Genomic DNA, 26,084 nt, shown 5'->3' with positions numbered 1-26,084 from the left:
CCCATGAGGAGGGCAAATGCTTGGCTGATAGCTTACTTTTTTGATACCTAGGCATCTGGCAATACCTGGATCTTCTATAAGCCAAGTTTCAGCAAAGGTAGCCACATTAATTATTTTGAGCAGTAACGCATTTAATATAGGGAATTATTACTTTAAAAATTGTTGCAGGCATTGAGAGAGAAGATTCTAGGTTGAACGTTTAGGAATGATCATCAGAAAAATAAAGAACTGACTCACCAGGAGAGCTACTACCTTTGGTATCACTACTGGAGCTATGGCGGAATTCAGAACCAACTGTTCCCATTGATTACTGAAAAGGTCTTTGGGAGCACAGGGAACTAGAACATGGACATCGTAGCCTTGACCATGGGTCAGCTAACCAAAGCATAACATCAGTGCTGCCACTTCAACCACCTCTACAACTACTCATTAACAGGGGAACTGGAGAATGGACACTGCTGCAGAGAAAACTCATATTCCCATGACTGTGCTTGCTAGCTGAAACAGCCAAATAACATATAGGAAAATAGGGCTTCCCTGGTGGCGCAGTGGTTGAGAGCCCGCCTGCCGATGCAGGGTACACGGGTTCGTGCCCCGGTCCGGGAAGATCCCACATGCCGCGGAGCGGCTGGGCCCGTGAGCCATGGCCTCTGAGCCTGTGCTCTGCAACGGGAGAGGCCACAACAGTGAGAGGCCCGCATACCGGAAAAAAAAAAAAAAAAAAAACCAAAAAAAAAAAATATAGGAAAATAGATTCTGCTTTACTCATGCCTTCCAAGTCTCAAACAAGTGTTTCTAATCATCAGAAACACATTTATATACAGAAATATAGCTCTAAGGGAGTCTGGGAGGTGATTTTAGCTTTCTGATTTTTCTAACGTGTGTGTGTGTGTGTGTGTGTGTGTGTGTGTGTGTGTATTATTTTTCCCCAGCTTTATTAGGTATAACTAACAAATAAAAATTGATATTTTGATATACATATACACTGTGAAATGACCACAATCAAACTAATTAACATATCCATCACCTCACATAATTACCCCCCCTTTTTCTTTTTTGGTGTGATGAGAACACTTGAGATCTATTTTTTTTTTTAGCAGATTTCAAGTATACAATGCATTAACTATAGTGACCATGCTGAACATTAGGTTTCTAAAACTTATTTATTTCATAACTGAAAGTTTGTATCCTTTGATCAATATTTCCCCTTTCCCTCATGCCCAGCCTCTGGTAACCACTATTTCTACTCACTGAAAACAATAAAATATTGATGAAAGAAACTGAAGAAGATTCAAAAAATGGAGAGATATCCTATGTTCATGGATAGGAAGAATTAATATTGTTAAAATGTCCAGTATACCCAAAGTGATCTACAGATTCAGTGCAATTCCTATAAAAATTCCAATGGCATTTTCCACAGAAATAGAAAAAAACAATCCTAAAATTCGTCTAGAACCACAAAAAACTCTGACTAGCTAAAGAAGTCTTGAGAAAGAAAAGCTGGAGACATCACATATCCTGATTTGCAATTATATTACAAAGCTATAGTAATCAAAAGAGGTTGGTATTGGTATAGATAAAGCAAAAATATTTAATGATGAAAGACTTGATGCATACCCCCTAAGAATGGAAAAAGAGAAAGGATGTTAATTCTTACTCCTAGTCAGTATTGTACTCTGGGTTTCAGTCAGTTTAATACGGTAAGGCAAATAAAAAGCATGCAGATTGGAAAGAAGAAAATAAAAATGTCTTTATTTTACAGCCTGATTGTCAGTGTAGACAATCCCTCAAAATCTTAACAAAAAAAAAGCTACTAGAACTATTTTTATTGAAGTATAGTTGATTTACAATGTTATATTAGTTTCAGGTGTACGGCATAGTGATTCAGAATTTTTAAAAATTATATTCCATTCAGTTATTATAAAGTGGCTATAATTTCTTGTGCTATACAATATATCTTCGTTACTTATATATTTTATACATATTAGATTGTATCTCTTAATCCCATGCCCCTATATTGCCCCTGCCTTCTTCCCTCTCCACACTGGTAACCATTACTTTATTTTCTATATCTGTGATTCTGTTTCTGTTTTGCTATATATGTTCATTTGTTTTATTTTTTAGATTCCAGGTAGAAGCAATATCATACAGTATTTGTCTTTCTCTGTCTGAGTTACTTCACTAAGCATAATATTTTCTAGGTCCATCCACATTGCTGCAAATGGCAGAATTTTATTTTTTTTAATGGATGAGTAATTTTCCATTGTGTTATGTACACTACATCTCTTTAATCCAGTCATCTTTTTTTTAATTGAAATATTTACAATGTTGTGTTAGTTTCTGGTGTACAGCAAAGTGATTCAGTTACATATATAATATATATATAATATATATATAATTTTAGATATTTTTTCTATTATAGCTTATTACAAGTTATTGAATATAGTTCCCTGTGCTATACATAGGACCTTGTTGTTTATCTATTTTATATATAGTAGTTCATATCTTCTAATCTCAAACTCCTAATTTATCCCTTCCTCACCCCCCCCACCACTTTCCCCTTTGGTAACCATAAGTTTGTTTTCTATGTCTGTTAGTGTTTCTGTTTTGTAAATAAGTTAATTTCTATCATATTTTATTTTCCACATATAAGTGATATCATATGGTATTTGTCTTTTTCTGTCTGACTTACTTCACTTAGTATAATAATCTTTAGGTGCATCCATGTTGCTGCAAATGGCATTATTTCATTCTTTTTTATGACTGAGTAGTATTCCATTGTATATATATATATATATATATATATATATATATATATATATACACACACCACATCTTCTTCATCCATTCATCTGCTGATGGACACTTAGGTTGCTTCCGTGTCTTGGCTATTATAAATTGTGCTGCTGTGAACACTGGAGTGCATGTATCTTTTTGAACTAAAGTGTTCGTCTTTTGAACTAAAGTGTTCACCCAGGAGTGGGATTGCTGGATCATATGGCAACTCTATTTTTAGTTTTTTAAGGACCTCCATACTGTTCTCCATAGTGGTTGCACCAATTTACATTCCCACCAACAGTGTAGGAGGGTTCCCTTTTCTCCACACCCTCTCCAGTATTTATTATTTGTAGACATTTTAATGATGGCCCTTCTGACCAGTATGAGGCGATACCTCATTGTAGTTGTGATTTGCATTTCTCTAATAATTTGCGATGTTGAGCATCTTTTCATGTGTTTTTTGGCCATCTGTGTGTCTTCTCTGGAGAAATGTCCATTTACATCTTCTGCCCATTTTTTGATTGGTTCTTTTGGATTTTTGTTATTGAATTGTGTGAGTTGTTTGTATATTTTGGAAATTAAGCCTTTGTTGGTTGCATCATTTGCAAATATTTTCTTCCAGTCAGTAGGTTGTCTTTTCATTTTGTTTATGGGTTCCTTTGCTGTGCAGAAACTTATAAGTTTTATTAGGTCCCCTTTGTTTATTTTTGTTTTTTTTCTATTGCCTTGGGAGACTGACCTAAGAAAACATTGGTATGATTTATGTCAGAGAATGTTTTGCCTATGTTCTCTTCTAGGAATTTTATGGTGTCATGTCTTATATTTAAGTTTTTAAGCCATTTTGAGTTTATTTTTGTGTATGGTGTGAGGGATTGTTCTAACTTCATTGATTTACATACGGCTGTCCAGCTTTCCCAACACCATTCCAGTCATCTGATGATAGGCACTTGTGTTGCTTCCATGTCTTGGTTATTGTGAATAGGGCTGCTGTGAACATTGGGGTGCATGTACCTTATCAAATTAGTGTTTTCTTTTTTTTCCAGATATATACCAGGAGTGGAATTGCTGGATCCTATGGTAGTTCTATTTTTAGTTTTTTGAGGAACCTCCATATTGTTTCCCATAGTGGCTGTACCAATTTACATTCCCAGCAACAGTGTATAAGGGTTCCCTTTTCTCTACATCCTTGCCAACATGTGCTATTTGTTGACTTTTTGATGATAGCCATTGTGACATGTGTTAAGTGATATATCTTTGTTGTTCTGACTTGCATTCCTCTAATAATTAGTGATGTTGAGCATCTTTTAGTGTGCCTGTTAGCCATATGTATGCCTTCTTTGGAAACTTGTCTATTCATTTTTTGATTAGGTTGTTTGTTTTTTGATATTGAGTTGTATGGGTTGTTTATGTATTTTGGATATTAACGTCTTGTTGGTCATATCATTTGAAAATATTTTTTCCCATTCAGTAGGTTGTCTTTTTGTTTTGTTGATGGTTTCCTTTGCTGTGCAGAAGCTTTTAAATTTAGTTAGGTCCTATTTGTTTACTTTTGCTTTTATTTCTTTTGCCTTAGGAAATAGATGCAAAGAATATTGCTGTGGTTTATGTCAAAGCGTGTTCTGCTTATGTTCTCTTCCCATTTTATAGTTTCAGGTCTTACATGTAGATCTTTAATTCATTTTTAGTTCATTTTTGTATATGGTATAAGGAAATAATCTAATCTCATTGTTTTACATGTGGCTGTCCAGTTTTCCCAGCACCAGTTATTGAAGAGACTGTCTTTTCTCCATTGTATATTCTTGCCTCCTTTGTTGTAGATTAATTGACCTTAAGTGCATGCGTTTATTTCTGGGCTTTTTATTCTATTGCATTGATCTATGTATCAGTACCATGCTGTTTTGATTACTGTAGCTTTGTAGTGTAGTCTGAGGTCAGGGAGGGTGATACCTCCAGCTTTGTTCTTTTTTCTGAAGATTGCTTAAGCAATTCAGGGTCTTTTGTGGTTCCATGTAAATTTTAGGATTATTTGTTCTAGTTTTGTGAAAAATGTCATGAGTATTTTGATAGGGATTTTTATTAAATCTGTAGATTGCTTTGGATATTATGGCCATTTTAACAATACTAATTCTTCCAGTCCGAGAGTATGGCCATTTTAACAATAGCAATTCTTCCAATCCAAGAGTACAGCGTATCTTTCCATTTCTATGTACCATCTTCACTTTCCTTCATCAGTGTATTAGAGTTTTCAGAGTATGGTTCTTTCATCTCCTTGGTTAAATTTATTCCTTGATATTTCATTCTTTTTGATGTGATTTTAAACTGGATTATTTTTTAACTTTCTATTTCTTTTTATTTTATTTTAAAAATTTTATTGGTGTATAATTGATTTACAATGTTGTGTTAGTTTCAGGTGTCCAGCAAAGTGAATCTGTTATACATATACATATATCCACTCTTTTTTATATTCTTTTCCCATTTAAGCCATTACAGAGTATTTTTAACTTTTTATTTCTGATATCTCATTATTGGTATAGAGAAAAGCAACAGATTTCTGTGTATTAATCTTGTATTCTGTGACTTTACTGAATTCATTCATTAGTTCTAATAGATTTTTGGTGGAAACTTTAGGGCTTTCTATATAAAGTATCATGTCATCTGCAAATAGTGACAGTTTTACTTCTTCCCTTCCAATTTTGAAGCCTTTTAGTCCTTTTTCTTGTCTGATTGCAGTGGTTTATGACCTCCAATATTATGTTAAATAGAAGTGGAGAGAGTGGGCATCCTTGTCTTGTTCTTGAATTTAAAGAAAATGCCTTGAGCTTTTCACCATTGAGTATGATGTTAGCTGTGGGTTTGACATGAATGGCCTTTATTATGTTGAGATATGCTCTCTCTATACCAACTTTGGTGAGAGTATATTTTGGAAATTAAGCCTTTGTTGGTTGCATCATTTGCAAATATTTTCTTCCAGTCAGTAGGTTGTCTTTTCATTTTGTTTATGGGTTCCTTTGCTGTGCAGAAACTTATAAGTTTTATTAGGTCCCCTTTGTTTATTTTTGTTTTTTTTCTATTGCCTTGGGAGACTGACCTAAGAAAACATTGGTATGATTTATGTCAGAGAATGTTTTGCCTATGTTCTCTTCTAGGAATTTTATGGTGTCATGTCTTATATTTAAGTTTTTAAGCCATTTTGAGTTTATTTTTGTGTATGGTGTGAGGGATTGTTCTAACTTCATTGATTTACATACGGCTGTCCAGCTTTCCCAACACCATTCCAGTCATCTGATGATAGGCACTTGTGTTGCTTCCATGTCTTGGTTATTGTGAATAGGGCTGCTGTGAACATTGGGGTGCATGTACCTTATCAAATTAGTGTTTTCTTTTTTTTCCAGATATATACCAGGAGTGGAATTGCTGGATCCTATGGTAGTTCTATTTTTAGTTTTTTGAGGAACCTCCATATTGTTTCCCATAGTGGCTGTACCAATTTACATTCCCAGCAACAGTGTATAAGGGTTCCCTTTTCTCTACATCCTTGCCAACATGTGCTATTTGTTGACTTTTTGATGATAGCCATTGTGACATGTGTTAAGTGATATATCTTTGTTGTTCTGACTTGCATTCCTCTAATAATTAGTGATGTTGAGCATCTTTTAGTGTGCCTGTTAGCCATATGTATGCCTTCTTTGGAAACTTGTCTATTCATTTTTTGATTAGGTTGTTTGTTTTTTGATATTGAGTTGTATGGGTTGTTTATGTATTTTGGATATTAACGTCTTGTTGGTCATATCATTTGAAAATATTTTTTCCCATTCAGTAGGTTGTCTTTTTGTTTTGTTGATGGTTTCCTTTGCTGTGCAGAAGCTTTTAAATTTAGTTAGGTCCTATTTGTTTACTTTTGCTTTTATTTCTTTTGCCTTAGGAAATAGATGCAAAGAATATTGCTGTGGTTTATGTCAAAGCGTGTTCTGCTTATGTTCTCTTCCCATTTTATAGTTTCAGGTCTTACATGTAGATCTTTAATTCATTTTTAGTTCATTTTTGTATATGGTATAAGGAAATAATCTAATCTCATTGTTTTACATGTGGCTGTCCAGTTTTCCCAGCACCAGTTATTGAAGAGACTGTCTTTTCTCCATTGTATATTCTTGCCTCCTTTGTTGTAGATTAATTGACCTTAAGTGCATGCGTTTATTTCTGGGCTTTTTATTCTATTGCATTGATCTATGTATCAGTACCATGCTGTTTTGATTACTGTAGCTTTGTAGTGTAGTCTGAGGTCAGGGAGGGTGATACCTCCAGCTTTGTTCTTTTTTCTGAAGATTGCTTAAGCAATTCAGGGTCTTTTGTGGTTCCATGTAAATTTTAGGATTATTTGTTCTAGTTTTGTGAAAAATGTCATGAGTATTTTGATAGGGATTTTTATTAAATCTGTAGATTGCTTTGGATATTATGGCCATTTTAACAATACTAATTCTTCCAGTCCGAGAGTATGGCCATTTTAACAATAGCAATTCTTCCAATCCAAGAGTACAGCGTATCTTTCCATTTCTATGTACCATCTTCACTTTCCTTCATCAGTGTATTAGAGTTTTCAGAGTATGGTTCTTTCATCTCCTTGGTTAAATTTATTCCTTGATATTTCATTCTTTTTGATGTGATTTTAAACTGGATTATTTTTTAACTTTCTATTTCTTTTTATTTTATTTTAAAAATTTTATTGGTGTATAATTGATTTACAATGTTGTGTTAGTTTCAGGTGTCCAGCAAAGTGAATCTGTTATACATATACATATATCCACTCTTTTTTATATTCTTTTCCCATTTAGGCCATTACAGAGTATTTTTAACTTTTTATTTCTGATATCTCATTATTGGTATAGAGAAAAGCAACAGATTTCTGTGTATTAATCTTGTATTCTGTGACTTTACTGAATTCATTCATTAGTTCTAATAGATTTTTGGTGGAAACTTTAGGGCTTTCTATATAAAGTATCATGTCATCTGCAAATAGTGACAGTTTTACTTCTTCCCTTCCAATTTTGAAGCCTTTTAGTCCTTTTTCTTGTCTGATTGCAGTGGTTTATGACCTCCAATATTATGTTAAATAGAAGTGGAGAGAGTGGGCATCCTTGTCTTGTTCTTGAATTTAAAGAAAATGCCTTGAGCTTTTCACCATTGAGTATGATGTTAGCTGTGGGTTTGACATGAATGGCCTTTATTATGTTGAGATATGCTCTCTCTATACCAACTTTGGTGAGAGTTTTTATCATTAATGGATGTTGAATTTTGTCAAAGCCTTTTTTTGTGTCTATTGAGATGATCATGTGATTTTTTTCCCCCTTCCTTTCAATTGATTTGTTCAAATTATCTCTTTCTTCTTGATTCAGTCTTGGCAGGTTATATGTTTCTAGAAACTTGGCCTTTTTTTAGGCTGTCTAATTTGTTGACATATAACTGTTCCTAGAATTCTCTTATGATTGTATCTCTGTGGTATTTGTTGTTGTGTCTTCTCTTTCATTTCTTATTTTGTTTATTTGGGTTCTCTCTCTTTGCTTTGTGAGCCTGGCTAAAAGTTTATCAATTTTGTGTATCTTTTCGAAAAACTAGCTCTTGGTTCATTGATCTTTTCTGGGTTTTTTTTGGTCTCTATATTATTTATTTCCTCTTTGGTATTTATTATTTCCTTCCTCTTCTGACTTTGGGCTTTGTTTGTTTTTATGTTTTTAATTTCTTCAGGTGATAGGTTAGGTTGTTTATTTGAGATTTTTCTTGTTTCTTGAGGGAGGCCTGTATTGCTATGAACTTCCCTCTTAGAACTGCTTTTGCTGCATCCCATAGATTTTGGAGTTGTGTTTCCATTTTCATTTGTCTTGAGTTATTTTCTCATTTCCTCTTTGGTTTCTTCATTGATAGATTGGTCTTTTAGTAGTGTCTTGTTTAGTCTCCACATGTTCCTTCTTTTCCCATTTTTTCTTTCTATAATTGATTTCTAGTTTCATACTATTGTGCTTAGAAAAAAATGCTTGATAAAATTTCAATCCTCTTAAATTTGTTGAGGCTTGTTTTCTGTATTCTGCTGCTTTTGAATGTAATGTCCTGTAGATATTTATTAAGTTCAACCTGTCTATTGTAGCATTTAAGACCACTGTGGCCTTACTGATTTTCTATCTAGATGATTTGTCTATTGACAACAGTGGGGTGTTAAAGTCTCCTATTATTATTATATTATTACAAAGTTCTCCCTTTATGTTCTTTGGTATTTGCTTTTTATAAAAATAATAAATTTACTTATTTATTTGTTTTTTTATTTTTGGCTGTGTTGGGTCTTTGTTGCTGTGTGCAGGCTTTCTCTAGTTGCAGCGAGCAGGAGCTACTCTTCATTGAGGTGCACGGGCTTCTCATCGCAGTGGCTTCTCTTGTTGTAGAACATGGGCTCCAGGTGCGCAGGCTTCAGTAGTTGTGGCACACAGGCTCAGTAGTTGTGGCTCTCGGGCTCTAGAGTGCAGGCTCAGTAGTTGTGGAGCACGGGCTTAGTTGCTCCGCAGCATGTGGGATCTTCCCGGACAAGGGCTCAAACCCGTGTCCCCTGCATTGGCAGGCTGATTCTTAACCACTGTGCCACCAGGGAAGCCCAGTATTTGCTTTTTATATTTAGGTGCTCCTGGACTTCCCTGTTGATACAGTGGTTAAGAATCCGCCTGCCAATGCAGGGGACACGGGTTTGAGCCCTTGTCCGGGAAGATCCCACATGCTGCGGAGCAACTAAGCCCGTGCTCCACAACTACTGAGCCTGCACTCTAGAGCCCGAGAGCCACAACTACTGAGCCTGTGTGCCACAACTACTGAAGCCCGCGCATCTAGAGCCCATGCTCTGCAACAAGAGAAGCCTCTGTGATGAGAAGCCTGCACACCACAAAGAAGAGTACCCCTGGCTCACCACAACTAGAGAAAGCCCGTGCACAGCAACAAAGACCCAACACAGCCCAAAATAAATAAATAAAATTTAAAAAATGTTTATATTTAGGTGCTCCTGTATTGGGTACATATATGTTAATGGTGTGATAGTCTATTCTTGTATTGATCCCTTTATTATTATATAATGCCCTTTGTCTTTTTTTGTAGCCTTTGGTTTAAAGTCTACTTTGTCTGGTATGAGTATTGCTATCCCTCTTTCTTGTCATTTCTGTCTGCCTGACATGTCTTTTTCCATCCCCTGACTTTTAGTCTGTGTTTCTTTAGCTGTGAAGTGAGTCTCTTGTAGGCAGCATATACAAGGGTCTTTTTAAAAAAAATTCAATCAGTTACTCTATGCCTTTTTATTGGAGCATTTAGTCCATTGACATTTTTTTTTTTTTTTTTTTTTTTTTTTTGTGGTATGCGGGCCTCTCACTCTTGTGGCCTCTCCCGTTGCGGAGCACAGGCTCCGGACGCGCAGGCTCAGCGGCCATGGCTGACGGGCCCAGCCGCTCCGCGGCATGTGGGATCCTCCCAGACCGGGGCGCGAACCTGGTTCCCCTGCATCGGCAGGCGGACGCGCAACCACTGCGCCACCAGGGAAGCCCCAGTCCATTGACATTTAAAGTAATTATTGATAGGTATGTACTTAATGCCATTTTATTACTTGTTTTCTGGTTGTTTTTGTAGTTCTCTGTTCATTTCATCTCCTTTTTGTTTCTTCCCTTGTGGTTTGATGATTTTCTTTAGTAGTATGCTTTTGTTTCTTTCTTTTTAGGCTTTTTGACTCTGTTATAGGTTCTTGATTTGTGTTTACCATGGAGTTCATATATGTTGAGCTATAAGTATATCTACTTGTTTTAAACTGGTAGTCATTTAAGTTTAAATACATTCTAAAAATGTTTTACTCCCTTTCCTCACATTCAGTGTTTTTGATGTTATATTTTACATTTTCATGTTTATCACTTAACTGTTTATTGTAGTTATAGTTGGTTTGACAGTTTTTTGTCTTTTAATCTTCATGCTAGCTTAAGTGGTTGATCCTTAGTCCTTGTTATATATTTGCCTTTCCTAGTGGGATTTTCCCTATCCTCTAGATTCTTTTTTTCTGCTTAGAGAAGACTCTTTAACATTTCTTTTAGGGTACATTTAATACTGATGAACTCTTTTAGTTTTGCTTGTCTGAAAATTAATTATCTCCACTTTGATTCTAAATGATAATCTTGCTGAGAAGAGTATCCTAAGATACAGGGTTTTCCCTTTAAGTACTTTGAATATATCATGCCACCCCCTTCTTGCCTGAAAAGTTTCTGCAGAGAAATCAGCTGATAATTTTATGAGGATTCTCTTGTATATAATGCTGTTTTTCCCTTGCTGCCTTTAGAATTCTCTCTCTAACTTTTGTAATTTTAATTATATGTCTTGATGTGGGTCCACTTGTGTTCATCTTGTTTGGGACCCTCTGTGCTTCCTGTACCTGGATATCTGTTTCTTTCTTCAGGTTTGGGAAGTTTTTGGCCATAATTTCCTCAAATATATTTTTTATCCCCTTCTATCTATCTTCTCCTTCCGGGATCCCTGTGCTGCAAGTGTTGGTATGCTTAATATTATTCTAGAGATCTCTTAAACTCTTTTCTTTTTTTAAAAAAATTGTTATTCTTTTTGCTGTTCAGATTGAATGATTTCTTTGGTGAAGTATCAGTTCAAATCTTTTGGTGGGAGAGCTGGATATGACATGAATGCAAGTCACGTCTTTCCTCAGGGTGTGCTGGCAGCTATCACCTTGGTAGGGGGTGGGACTGGAGATGGAGTGGCTAGAATTGGAGCCAGGTATGAGACAAGACTTCCCTTATGCTCAGTGGCTGTCACCATCCTATCGGGGGCCGGGTCTGATCCCAAGATGCTGGAGCAGAAGCCCCAAGCATCAGGCCCGAGATGGCTCTGTGTATACTTTCCCCTCTCCCAGCATTGGAACCCTGCCTCAGAGAGCAGGAGTGATGAAGCAAGGCAGGCCTGTGTGGGCTCTTGGCTTGTGTTGATCATAGATGGAGGTTTGAGCTGTCTCCCATACGCTGCCTGTGCAGGTGCCTGCAACTGTTTCCCTTTCTCTGTTCAGGTGTATCCTTGGGTGAAAGTCCCCTCTGTCCCTCACAGCCAATCCCTGCCCCCAGCCTCCACCACTTCTGCCCTGTTGTGGAACGGCTTCACAGGGCAGGTGGGGCCTGTGTGGTCTCTCGATGTGTACTGTGGCATGACCTGTGCTAGAGCAGCTGCTGTTAGAGTTCTGGGCTGCTTTTGATGTGCTGCTTAAGTAAGCGCCAACAATGGCTGCCACTGGCCCACCCGGGCTCCACCCTGGAACCAGGTCTTCTCTGCATCCCATGGCTGAATTTTCTCCTTGGTCATGGCAGCCCTGGATCCTGTGCCACATTGTTATGTGGAGTAAGTGGAGCTGGAGTGTTTGCTTGGCTCCGGCTGGGGGGCTCACTGGAGCGGGGAAACCGGCAGCCACTAGAGCAGTCTTCTAGCTGCCCTCTCCACCCTGCCTTGGGGGCAAGCCAGCATGTGTACACATTCCTCATGGAGTCCAGACTTCCCACAGCCTTCCTGTTAGTCCCAGTGGTCCTCCAGCCAGCCAAGGCAGCTTGTCTCCCCTGTGCGGGATGGACCCGGGGACAGGGATGCCCAACCTGTGGCTCTTACTGCTCTCTCCCCAGGGCACGTCTCCACCCACGTTTTCTCCCTTTTCCTCTGAGTGCCCTCCTAGGGGCACAGGTCCCACCCTGTTCACTTTTCTTCCCTTCCTACTAGATTATATGTAGATCTTTCTTACAGCCTTCATTGTACAGGAGTCTTTCTACCAGTCTCCAGTTACTTTTTAGTGAGAATTGTTCCACGTATAGATGTATTTTTGATGTATCTCTGGGGGAGGTGAGTTCTTTGTCCTCCTATTTTGCTATCTTGATTGCGATCTCTCCAGTATACTTCTCTCTTATTAGTCACCTGAGCTGGTGGTAGCAGTTGATTCTGCCTGGAGTAATTGTTCAGACTGGTGGTTGTGCCATGAGTAATACAAGTCTTTTGTCTCTGACCAAGGGGTTTCACGTCTTCTGCCAGCATCAGATTTTAAGACCTTCTCTAACTGTACAGTAATTTACAAAGTATGGGCAGTGAAAGTGAGACCAGCTCTGTGATCCAGCCTGCTTTTTCCACTGTGGTTTCTCTCCACCCCCATGAGTAACTTGGTTCTTAGGCTCCACGCGCCTCCCCTGCCTCCTGCCCCTGGGGTCTGCACCACTTGCTGTCTGTCTCAACACTTTCTCATAGCCTACTAGAACTATTAACTCCATGAGTTTAGCAAGTTTACAAAGAGGTTACAAGGCCAATATGTAAAAAGAAAAGAAACTCTGTATTTTATAATAATTTTGGTGAAATATTAAAGTAAAAAGACAACACTTGCAATAGCCCTTCAAAATATAAAATACTTAGGAATAAATATAACAAAATATGTATAATATTTGAATGTTGAAAACCAGAAAACAGTGATGAGAAAAATTTTAAAAGACCTAAACAAATGGAGAGGGACGCTATTTCCATGGAGTGGGAGACTCAGCATCATAAACATGTCTGTTCTCCTCAAATTAATCTATAAATTCAATACAATATTCATTGATATCCCAAGAAGCATTTTTTTGTTAAAATTGACAGGCTGATTTTAAAATGTTATGGAAATACAAAGGACCTCAATTTTGTAATTAAAGAACAAAACTGGATGACTACTCGAGACTTATTATAAAACCATAGCAGTCAAGACAGGGTAGTATTGGTGAACGGAGAGTGATAAAGATCAATAGACATGAATCCAGAAATAGTCCCTCACGAATATGGTCAACTAATTTTCAACAAAGGTGCCAAGGTAATTCAATAAAGGAAGAATAGACTTTTCAACAGAGAGTGCTGAAACAAGTATACATCCACATTCGAAAAATGAAATGACCCATGTATCATACCATATTTAACAATGAATGCAAAATGGATCATAGGGTTAAATGTAAAATCGGAAACTATAAAATTTCTAGAAGTAAACATAGAAGAAAATCGTTGTGACCTTGGGTAAACAAAAATTTCCTAGCTGGGACACAAGAAACATAAAACACAAAAGAAATATACATAAAAGAAAAAGATTAATAAATTGGACTTCATCAAAATTTAAAATGTCTGTTCTTTGAGAGGTACTATTAAAAAATGTAAGTAAAGTCATAGACTTAGACTGAGAGAAAATATTTGCAAAACACATATCAGGATTTGTATTCAGAATATATAAAGAACTTTCAAAGCTCAATAGTAAAATAACAAAATCCAATTTAAAAAATGAGCAAGATATTTGAACAGATACTTCACCAAAGAGGAGGTTTTGATGGCTGATTGCAAATAAGCACATTAAAATATATTTAACTTCAATAGTTACTGTGGAAATTTATGAAAACGCAAACTGAAGCAATGAGATACCACATATATTTAGCAGAATAACAAAAAGGAGAAAAGAAAGAACCTTGCCCCTATACTCTTCCCCCACCCCAGCCCCAATCTGACAATTCCAAGTGTTGGTGATTATATGAGGATATGGAACACCTGGGATTTTTATACACTTCTGGTGGGAATATAAAATAAAAGAGGCATTTTGGAAAACAGTTTGGCAGTTTCTTATAAAGATAAACAAATAATTACTATAGGGCCAGAAATCCCATTCCTGGGTATTTACATAAGAGAAATGAAAATACATGTCTACACAAAGACCTGTATGCATATATTTATAGCAACCCAAATGCCCATCAGTTGGTAAATAGATAATCAAATTTTGGCACACCTATACAATGGAACACTACTCATTAATAAAAAGAAACGAAGTACTGATACATGCAACAATAAGACATGCAGGAAAAAGTAAAACTATAGAGACAAATTACATCAATAGTTGTTAGGCACTGGGGGCAGAGGGCAGGAATTTAAATTTACTACAAAAGGGCATGAGGGAACACTTTGATAGAAATAATCAATATCTTGATTGTGATGGTAGTTACAAAACTGTTTACATTTGTCAAAATGCACAAAACTGTACACCAAAAGTGAATTTTACCGCATGTAAATAAAAAAGTGGTGGGGAGTAATGAAAAGATTTAAACATAGAATTAAGTCTAAATACTAGTTGCAAATTTGGTTGCAGTATCATACTCAGAGTGATAATTCTTGCAAAAAAGATATTAAAATAAATAATATTAATCATTTGAAATAAGGAACTGGATTCAAAATCAGAGTTTATGTATTGTATTTTTAAATTGCTAAATTAGAAATAATAAAAATAAGTGTACCTAAGCTTTCAATTCAAGCAGTTGTAAAGAGAAGGATGAAATAAGTCAAAGGAGACCAGGAGGAAGAAATTAATAAAGGTAAAAGCAGATTTTAGTAGATTAGAAAATAAGAACAAGAAGATTTGGTTAATAAATCCCAAAAATATTTATTGAGGAAACTATAAAATAAATTGCTGCCCAAATACTGAAGAAATCAAGTGATACCAGGAAGTAGAATAGGTTGTAACCACAGATAAGAAGATACAAAATATAAGAGAATGAGATGAAAAACTTAATGCTGTGCTAACTTTTCAATTTCTTTAATTTAACATAGCATTTATTTATCCCGTTTAAATAATAGTTTTCATGGCAGAAATATGTGGAAAAGAATACTTAAAATGAAAAATCACTCATAATCCTATCAGTAATAACTGTATTATTACTGTTATTATTACTATTATGTTATTGCAGGTATAATTTGCTACCTGTCTATCTCCATATTTATCTATCGATACATTGTAGTTTTTATAAAAAGAGGATAATTCTCTACATTATGTATATTTCTAGAAGCAGAATTCCTGGATAAAATTACATAAAAATTTTTAAGGATTTTGATTTTGTTCTCAAATTGTCCTCCAGAAATAACATAATCCTTTATTATCTTGTGAGCAGAGTATGAGTGCCTACTTCCCTACCCATTTGCCAATACTGAGTATTGGATTTTTTTCAATCTTTGCAATTTAACATGTGAAAAGTGGCATTTAATTTTTAAAATAAATTTTATTTTTTAATAATTTTTTAAAAATTAATTTTTGGCTGTGTTGGGTTTCTGTTGCTGTGCATGGGCCTTCTCTAGTTGCGGTAAGCAGGGGCAACTTTTCTTTGTGGTGCACGGGCTTCTCATTGCGGTGACTTCTTTCGTTGTGGGGCACGGGCTCTATGTGCGCAGGCTTCAGTAGCTGTGGCACACGGGCTCAGTCGTTATGGCTCGTAGGCTCTAGAGCGCAGGGTCAGTAGTTGTGGCGCACAGGTTTAGTTGCTCTGCGGCATGTGGGATCTTCCCAGACCAGGGCTCAAACCCGTGTCCCCTGCAGTGGCAGGAGGATTCTTAACGACTGTGCCACCAGGGAAGTCCCAATTTTATGCTTTTTATACCCAAATGTTACATGTTCTTCAAAGAAACCCTAGAAAATTCAGATAAGAGATGAAATTAAGAAAATAAAAGCACCCATAATCCTGTACCTAGAAAAAGTTATGGTGTATATTTATATTCTAAGCTTTATTAAAAGGTGGTACGTATTTGGTCATATTTAAAATGATTTTCAGATTTCAGTAGCTCTAAGTCCTGCCCCTTATCTGCCTATATATGAAGTGATTTCTCTCCCTAAACATTTCTAAGAATCCCCAAGATTACTTAAACATGTAAAATAGCTGTTTCTCAACTGTGTCACTTCCCTTCCGGGATTCTCTGACAGAAGGAAAATGTTTTCTCATAGGAAATCAAAGCTTCTGATGCGAGCTCTTTGCTTTCCTTTTATTACCATGTTCATTGGTCTCATTTGTCCCTAAGCAGTGCCCAGTAACCTGCTGTTGCTCTTCTGCTCTTGGATTATTTACCTCACTGAATGCCTCTCACCAGACCTCTGACCCCTGACTGCCTTGCCACCTTGGGTTGTTAGCATTGTGCCACCTCCTCCAATCTTGTGAATCTGGGCTGCCATGGATTGCTGTCCTCATTGTTCTCCTTCTCTAGCTGGTACCAGTCTCTCTGGCTTCACCAAACCTGTTGTCCCTTGATTTTCATTGCTCACCTCTCTCACCAGCCAGGAGGACAATGCCTTCACCTTCTTTTCTTGTGTTCAACTCTTTTCAGAGTGGCGTCCCCATAGCAGAGTTGTTTAGATGTCCAGTACATAACTTATTTCTACCACAGCCCTTTCCTTTCTAGGGGTTTTGGGCTCTCTGGGCTTAAGGGAAGGCTGGGGAAACTAATGGGAGTGAGGTCACGTCCTTCTGCCCTTCCTTCCATTGCCCCTTCTAATTCCTAGGACCTGCTGCTATTTCTGGTGCAAGGTGCCAGATTTCCTCTTTCATGTTGATATATTCTTTGGACCTCCACGTTCTTTCTTATGTTGAGTCTGGCCTGGCTTTTCTCAGGTCTTCTCTCCTCACAGACCCTCTCATTTATGTCTACATATCTGATGCCCAATTTTGGACAGAGTTTCAGTTGTTTTCTGTGGGTCCAAAGAGCAAGGGACCTCTTTAAGGTGTCTAAACATTCCATGAAGGTTAAGCAGTTTTCCAGTATTCTTTGACAGTCTTACTCAATAAGTGGTTTGAGAAATTCTGAGATCTAGAGAAAGTGTCCCAAGGAGTCCATGGTATCAAAAGCAATAATGGTGCCTGCTTACATTTATATTAAAGATCAGCAGATAAAATAATTGTTTAAAAAATATCCCTTTAAAAGTGGACATATAGTTCTTCAATATGTAGTTAGTGCACATCGTGGAGATCAAATGAATGTGCTTGTGACTCAGTCACTTAGCCAGACACGGTGAATTGAATATCAACCACCAGCCATTGCTGGAGTTGGCCATCACACAGCTGTAAATTATTTTTATTCATAATTATAAGTATAAAATTATTATTAAGGTTAGATAATTATTTAAGACCATGACATAAGGAACACAGAAACTGCTATATATCAAGTTAATGAAGAATATAAAATATTAATAATTTTCAAGTTTTCTTCAATATGAATATCACCAAATCTGTAAGCTGCATCCATTTGATCAAAATTCTCATGTAGCACATTAGGAGATATAAGAATAATTTAAAAATTATTATTTAAATGGAGAATGTTAGAAGGCTTTTCATGTGTGGGAATAAAGACTTTTCAACCACGTGTTTTTATTTTTTAATAATTTTTTAAAAATTAATTTTTGTTTGTGTTGGGTTTCTGTTGCTGTGCATGGGCTTTCTCTAGTTGCGGTAAGCAGGGGCAACTTTTCTTTGTGGTGCACGGGCTTCTCATTGCGGTGACTTCTTTCGTTGTGGGGCACGGGCTCTATGTGCGCAGGCTTCAGTAGCTGTGGCACACGGGCTCAGTCGTTATGGCTCGTAGGCTCTAGAGCGCAGGGTCAGTAGTTGTGGCGCACAGGTTTAGTTGCTCTGCGGCATGTGGGATCTTCCCAGACCAGGGCTCAAACCCGTGTCCCCTGCAGTGGCAGGAGGATTCTTAACGACTGTGCCACCAGGGAAGTCCCAATTTTATGCTTTTTATACCCAAATGTTACATGTTCTTCAAAGAAACCCTAGAAAATTCAGATAAGAGATGAAATTAAGAAAATAAAAGCACCCATAATCCTGTACCTAGAAAAAGTTATGGTGTATATTTATATTCTAAGCTTTATTAAAAGGTGGTACGTATTTGGTCATATTTAAAATGATTTTCAGATTTCAGTAGCTCTAAGTCCTGCCCCTTATCTGCCTATATATGAAGTGATTTCTCTCCCTAAACATTTCTAAGAATCCCCAAGATTACTTAAACATGTAAAATAGCTGTTTCTCAACTGTGTCACTTCCCTTCCGGGATTCTCTGACAGAAGGAAAATGTTTTCTCATAGGAAATCAAAGCTTCTGATGCGAGCTCTTTGCTTTCCTTTTATTACCATGTTCATTGGTCTCATTTGTCCCTAAGCAGTGCCCAGTAACCTGCTGTTGCTCTTCTGCTCTTGGATTATTTACCTCACTGAATGCCTCTCACCAGACCTCTGACCCCTGACTGCCTTGCCACCTTGGGTTGTTAGCATTGTGCCACCTCCTCCAATCTTGTGAATCTGGGCTGCCATGGATTGCTGTCCTCATTGTTCTCCTTCTCTAGCTGGTACCAGTCTCTCTGGCTTCACCAAACCTGTTGTCCCTTGATTTTCATTGCTCACCTCTCTCACCAGCCAGGAGGACAATGCCTTCACCTTCTTTTCTTGTGTTCAACTCTTTTCAGAGTGGCGTCCCCATAGCAGAGTTGTTTAGATGTCCAGTACATAACTTATTTCTACCACAGCCCTTTCCTTTCTAGGGGTTTTGGGCTCTCTGGGCTTAAGGGAAGGCTGGGGAAACTAATGGGAGTGAGGTCACGTCCTTCTGCCCTTCCTTCCATTGCCCCTTCTAATTCCTAGGACCTGCTGCTATTTCTGGTGCAAGGTGCCAGATTTCCTCTTTCATGTTGATATATTCTTTGGACCTCCACGTTCTTTCTTATGTTGAGTCTGGCCTGGCTTTTCTCAGGTCTTCTCTCCTCACAGACCCTCTCATTTATGTCTACATATCTGATGCCCAATTTTGGACAGAGTTTCAGTTGTTTTCTGTGGGTCCAAAGAGCAAGGGACCTCTTTAAGGTGTCTAAACATTCCATGAAGGTTAAGCAGTTTTCCAGTATTCTTTGACAGTCTTACTCAATAAGTGGTTTGAGAAATTCTGAGATCTAGAGAAAGTGTCCCAAGGAGTCCATGGTATCAAAAGCAATAATGGTGCCTGCTTACATTTATATTAAAGATCAGCAGATAAAATAATTGTTTAAAAAATATCCCTTTAAAAGTGGACATATAGTTCTTCAATATGTAGTTAGTGCACATCGTGGAGATCAAATGAATGTGCTTGTGACTCAGTCACTTAGCCAGACACGGTGAATTGAATATCAACCACCAGCCATTGCTGGAGTTGGCCATCACACAGCTGTAAATTATTTTTATTCATAATTATAAGTATAAAATTATTATTAAGGTTAGATAATTATTTAAGACCATGACATAAGGAACACAGAAACTGCTATATATCAAGTTAATGAAGAATATAAAATATTAATAATTTTCAAGTTTTCTTCAATATGAATATCACCAAATCTGTAAGCTGCATCCATTTGATCAAAATTCTCATGTAGCACATTAGGAGATATAAGAATAATTTAAAAATTATTATTTAAATGGAGAATGTTAGAAGACTTTTCATGTGTGGGAATAAAGACTTTTCAACCACGTGTTACAATTAGGAGAGTGTGCATAAGCAGACAAATGAAACAAAATATGAAAATACTAATTGTAGTTTTTTGCATGTAAAATATAAGAATATCAGACATCCATAATAAAATAGTTTTTAATTTATTTTATGCCGTAATTCATAGTTAAATTTAAATTTTATTATACTCTTGGCTCCCAAGTATCAATATAGTACACTTTAAAAATGATACTTTTTCTTACATAATTAGTCTACATTAACTGGCATGTAAAAAGTCAAAACTTGTTTTTGTGCATAGTGGGTATATATTATATGTAAATGTACAATTGTTGAAGATTGCATTTAAATGGAATTTATAATACATTTCAACCTAAAATCATGTCATTATAACATGCAGTACAAAATAATGGCAGACCCATTAACAAATATCTAAGGGATTGAAGACGTTCTATCTCTGTACTGTTCAATGTGGTAGCAACCAGCTGCATGCAGCTTTTACAATTTAAATTAATTAGAATGAAATAAAATTAAAAATTTAGTTTCCTATTTACACTAGCCACATCTCAATTGCTCAAATAGTGCATGTGACTGGTGGCTATGATATTGTATGGTGCAGTTGTATGACATTTGCATCATTGTTCATAGAAAATTCTATCTGACAGTGTCGATCTATATTATTGTGAAAGGGATTTGTTAGTTAAAATAGTAGGAAAGGCTGCTTTATGTGTTAAAGTTATTCTTGCTAATGTCTTTTCCATGATTATAAGCATTTAGAGAGTAGAATTTATGACTAACCAGGACTGGTCCATGCTGGATGCTAAATACATACAGATACACTTATTGTATCCCAGTACCAATAATGAAGACAACAACAGCAGAAGGAACAATGTCACCATATATTTTGATACACTTTATGTTGTATGAAGTGCTTTTGTGTAAATGTTCTCATTTCAGTTTAAAAAGTTTCAGGAAGTTGGCAGTGATTATTATTCCCATTTTACATTTGAGAAGTCTGAAATTCAGGGAAGTGAATAGACTTTTCTAGATGATAACAGCAATAATATGTTTTTTGATCATAAATTTTAAATGGTTGTTAATAGCTAATGTCTATCGACAGTTAATATTATTAGCTATTGATATCAATAGATAATGTTTCTTGGCCCCTCAATGAATTATGTGATTTAATTATCAGAAACCTCTGATTAGGTACTACTTTTACATTTTCCTATTTTACAGATGAGGAAACTGAGGCTTGGGGGAGTTAGGAAACTTGCTCAAAAGTCTGGGATTTGAACTCAGGTAGTCTTTTATGCTTGTATGTTGGGTTAGATTCATACTCTGGCTTTTCCTCTGCTCTAGCTTTGGCCTTTGAGATCCAAAACAACATGAGCCCCCTTGGTAACTTTGTGGTCCCAATTCGACCATCTTGTAAGGAAAGAAAATTTAGCAACTAGTATTGTGTCAAATAATCCCACAATATACATTATATTGAATGTAGCCAACCTTGAGATGCTGTGTACTGATGGCATCTTGATGGGACAGACTGAAGCTATTGATCAAAGGAAAAAAAGACATGTGCCTCTTTAGAGTCAGCCTTACATTTGTTTGCAGCTGGAAACAATTATGAGTTTCTGCTACAATAGAGCAGACTGACAATATGCTGTCAGCCAAAGACCTAGAAATCTCACAATTAAGCCAGTCTCAGCTTGGCATTGAGATGCCTCTGTAGTCATGGGTGAGGACCTCCAGGTGTTTACATCATTTTCAGCCCAACATTTTCGGGTACTTCATGTGACTCCAGCTCTGTGACAAATGTGAGTTAAGTTTTCTGAGTCTCAGGGCTTGGGCAGAAATGATGCTATACAGATGGAGGGCTGATGCAGAATTTGAAGTATTGCCACGTTTGTGTCAATGGCTGAAAAAGTTTCTGCAAGCAGTCAGAACATGTTGCTGCACATCAATTAGATAAAAAATTGCTGAGTTTCAGTAAAATTCTGCTGGCCATGAAGGTGAAAACCATATTGTCAGAGTTTTTTGTCATCTATAGGACAAATACTAGGCTTCTTAAGCACTGTGGGTCTGTGAGAGAAAGAGAGAGAGAGAGAGAGAGAGAGAGAGAGGGAGGGAGGGAGGGAGGGAGAGAGAGGGAGAGAGAGAGGGAGAGGGAGAGAGGGAGAGGGAGAGAGGGAGAGAAAAAGAAATTTCACAAACAGAAGATAATAAGTCTGTGGGTATATATGTATATTGGCTGTAATCTCTCAGTTGCAAAAGTCAAACTCAGTTCAGGCTGGTTTAAAGAAAGAAACACAAATTGGAATCCATTGGCTCACGTAACTGGTATTTTCAAGGGATCAAGCTATATTTAGAAATGGCTGAATTATGAGGTTAGATTAATATCATTAAGAAGCTTTCTCTTTTTCTTTGTCTTACAAATTAAAAAATATACTATTTTTTAATTTGAATTCATTCTCAGGAAGGCTCTCTTCATATGGCCACAAAGCTATCCTTAACCACATCATCTTAAATGGTTCTTAGCCTCTATAATCCTATAAAAGGGAGTACTTCTTTACCAGTAGTTCAGAAGAAGTTCCATGGAGGGCTCTGATTAATCTGACATGGGTCATCTGATCATCTCTGAACCATCTTTGAAGTAAACTGGAAGGATGGACACTGAGATTGACTAGCCTCGGTCACGTGCTCACCTCTGTAAAGAGACACGAGAGGCCACCCTCCTCAAACCACATAGTCTGAGAGTATGGGAGAAGTGTTCCCTAAAATGAAAAATGTGTTTCTGATAGCAGCTAAATAAACAGATGGTCACTACTTGTGTGTGTGTGTGTCAGTGTGTTTGTTGTGTTGTGTTGTGTTGTTTAAGACCAAGCTCTAGCCAAAGTTCATCAGTGACATTATGAGATTCTATTCAAATACCATTTATAACTTTGTAATCTTATCTTTTGTTAGTTTAGAAAGTTTATGCTTAGCTACAATTCCAATGTAAGAGATGAGTGACTGATCTTGGATTGCTGCTAAGAAGTGCTAGAAATGAAATTCAAATATCATTATGAATTCATATATACCAGCTAGTATTCAAGTAAATTATTCACTTTTTTTATACAGATAACTTAAAGTATAATAAAATAGTTCACTTTGATAATATTAACTTAACATTTAGATGTTCAATATATTTCAATAAATATTTGTTGACTTCTGAATGAACACATAAACAAAATCCTAGTTAGTTTTTCTCTATTATCTCATGCTCTTAAAAGAATTTGAAACCAGAGGGCAGACAGCAGAAGCAAGAAGAACTACAGTCCTGCAGCCTGTGGAACAAAAACCACATTCACAGAAAGATAGACAAGATGAAAATGCAGAGGGCTATGTACCAGATGAAGGAACAAGATAAAACCCCAGAAAAACAACTAAATGAAACGGAGATAGGCAATCTTCCAGAAAAAGACCTCAGAGTAATGATAGTGAAGATGATTCAGGACCTTGGAAAAAGAATGGAGGCAAAGATTGAGAAGATGCAAGAAATGTATCACAAAGATCTAGAAGAATTAAAGAACAAACAAACAGAGATGAACAATACAATAACTGAAATGAAAAATACACTAGAAGGAATCAATAGCAGAATAACTGAGGCAGAAGAATGGATAAGTGACCTGGAAGACAGAATGGTGGAATTCACTGCTGAGAAGTGAAGACAGCCTAAGAGACCTCTGGGACAACATTAAACACAACAATATTCACGTTATAGGGGTCCCAGAAGGAGAAGAGAGAGAGAAAGGACCCGAGAAAATATTTGAAGAGTTTATAGTCGAAAACTTCCCTAACACGGGAAAAGAAATAGCCACCCAAGTCCAGGAAGTGCAGAACGTCCCATACAGGATAAGCCCAAGGAGAAACACACAGAGACACATAGTAATCAAATTGGCAAAAATTAAAGACAAAAATTATTGAAAGCAGCAAGGGAAAAATGAAAAATAACATACAAGGGAAAGAAGGGAGTGGCATGATATACTTAAAGTGATGAAAGGGAAGAACCTACAACCAAGATTACTCTACCCGGCAGGGATCTCATTCAGATTTGATGGGGAAATCAAAAGCTTTACAAACAAGCAAAGGCTAAGAGAATTCAGCACCACCAAACCAGCTCTACAACAAATGCTAAAGGAACTTCTCTAAGTGGGAAACATAAGAGAAGAAAAGGACCTTCAAAAACAAACCCCAAACAATTAGGAAAATGGTAATAGGAACATACATATTGATAATTACCTTAAACGTGAATGGATTAAATGCTCCAACCAAAAGACACAGGCTCACTGAATGGATACAAAAACAAGACCCATATATACGCTGTCTACAAGAGGCCCACTTCAGACCTAGGGACACATACAGACTGAAAGTGAGGGGTGGAAAAACATTCCATGCAAATGGAAATCAAAAGAAACTGGAGTAGCAATACTCATATCAGATAAAATAGACTTTAAAATAAAGAATGTTACAAGAGACAAGGAAGGCCATTATGTAGTGATCAAGGGATCAGTCCAAGAAGAAGATATAACAATTATAAATATATATGCACCCAACATAGGAACACCTCAATACATAAGGCAACTGCTAACATCTCTAAAAGAAGAAATCGACAGTAACACAGTAAGAGTGGGGGACTTTAACACCTGACTTACATCAACAGACAGATCATCCAAACAGAAAATTAATAAGGAAACACAAGCTTTAAATGACACAATAGACCAGATAAATTTAATTGATATTTATAGGGCATTCCATCCAAAAACAGCAGATTACACTTTCTTCTCAAGTGCGCACGGAACATTCTCCAGGATAGGTCATGTCTTGGGTCACAAATCAAGCCTCAGTAAATTTAAGAAAATTGGTATCATATCAAGCATCTTTTCTGACCACAGTGCTATGAGATTAGAAATGAATTACAGGGAAAAAACCATAAAAAACACAAACACATGGTGGCTAAACAATACGTTACTAAATAACCAAGAGATCATGGAAGAAATCAAAGAGGAAATCGAAAAATACCTAGAGACAAATGACAATGAAAACACAACGATCCAAAACCTATGGGATGCAGCCAAATCAGTTCTAAGAGGGAAGTTTATAGCTATACAAGCCTACCTGAAGAAACAAGAAAAATCTCAAATAAACAGTCTAACCTTACACCTAAAGAAAGAACTAGAGAAAGAAGAACAAACAAAACCCAAAGTTAGCAGAAGGAAAGAAATCATAAAGATCAGATCAGAAATAAATGAAAAAGAAATGAAGGAAGCAATAGCAAAGATCAACAAAACTAAAAGCTGGTTCTTTGAGAAGATAAACAAAATTGATAAACCATTAGCCAGACTCATCAAGAAAAAGAGGGAGAGGACTCAAATCAATAAAATTAGAAATGAAAAAGGAAAAGTTACAACAGACACCGCAGAAATACAAAGCATCCTAAGAGACTACTACAAGCAACGCTATGCCAATAAAATGGACAACCTGGAAGAATTGGACAAATTCTTGGAAAGGTGTAACCTTCCGAGACTGGACCAGGAAGAAGTAGAAAATATGAACAGACCAGTCACAAGTGATGAAAATGAAACTGTGCTTAAAAATCTTCTAACAAACAGAAGTCCAGGACCAGATGGCTTCACAGGTGAATTCTATCAAACATTTAGAGAAGAGCTAACACCCATCCTTCTCAAACTCTTCCAAAAAATTGCAGAGGAAGGAAAAATCCCAAACTCGTTCTATGAAGCCACCATCACCCTGATACCAAAACCAGACAAAGATACTACAAAAAAAGAAAACTACAGACCAATATCACTGAGGAATATAGATGCAAAAATCCTCAACAAAATACTAGCAAACAGAATCCAACAACACATTAAAAGGATCATACACCATGATCAAGTGGGATTTATCCCAGGGATGCAAGGATTCTTCAATATATGCAAATCAATCAATGTG

This window comes from Physeter macrocephalus, chromosome 9 (assembly GCF_002837175.3).
Source record: "Physeter macrocephalus isolate SW-GA chromosome 9, ASM283717v5, whole genome shotgun sequence".
NCBI classification, from domain to species: domain Eukaryota; kingdom Metazoa; phylum Chordata; class Mammalia; order Artiodactyla; family Physeteridae; genus Physeter; species Physeter macrocephalus.
This window is presented reverse-complemented; position numbering follows the sequence as displayed.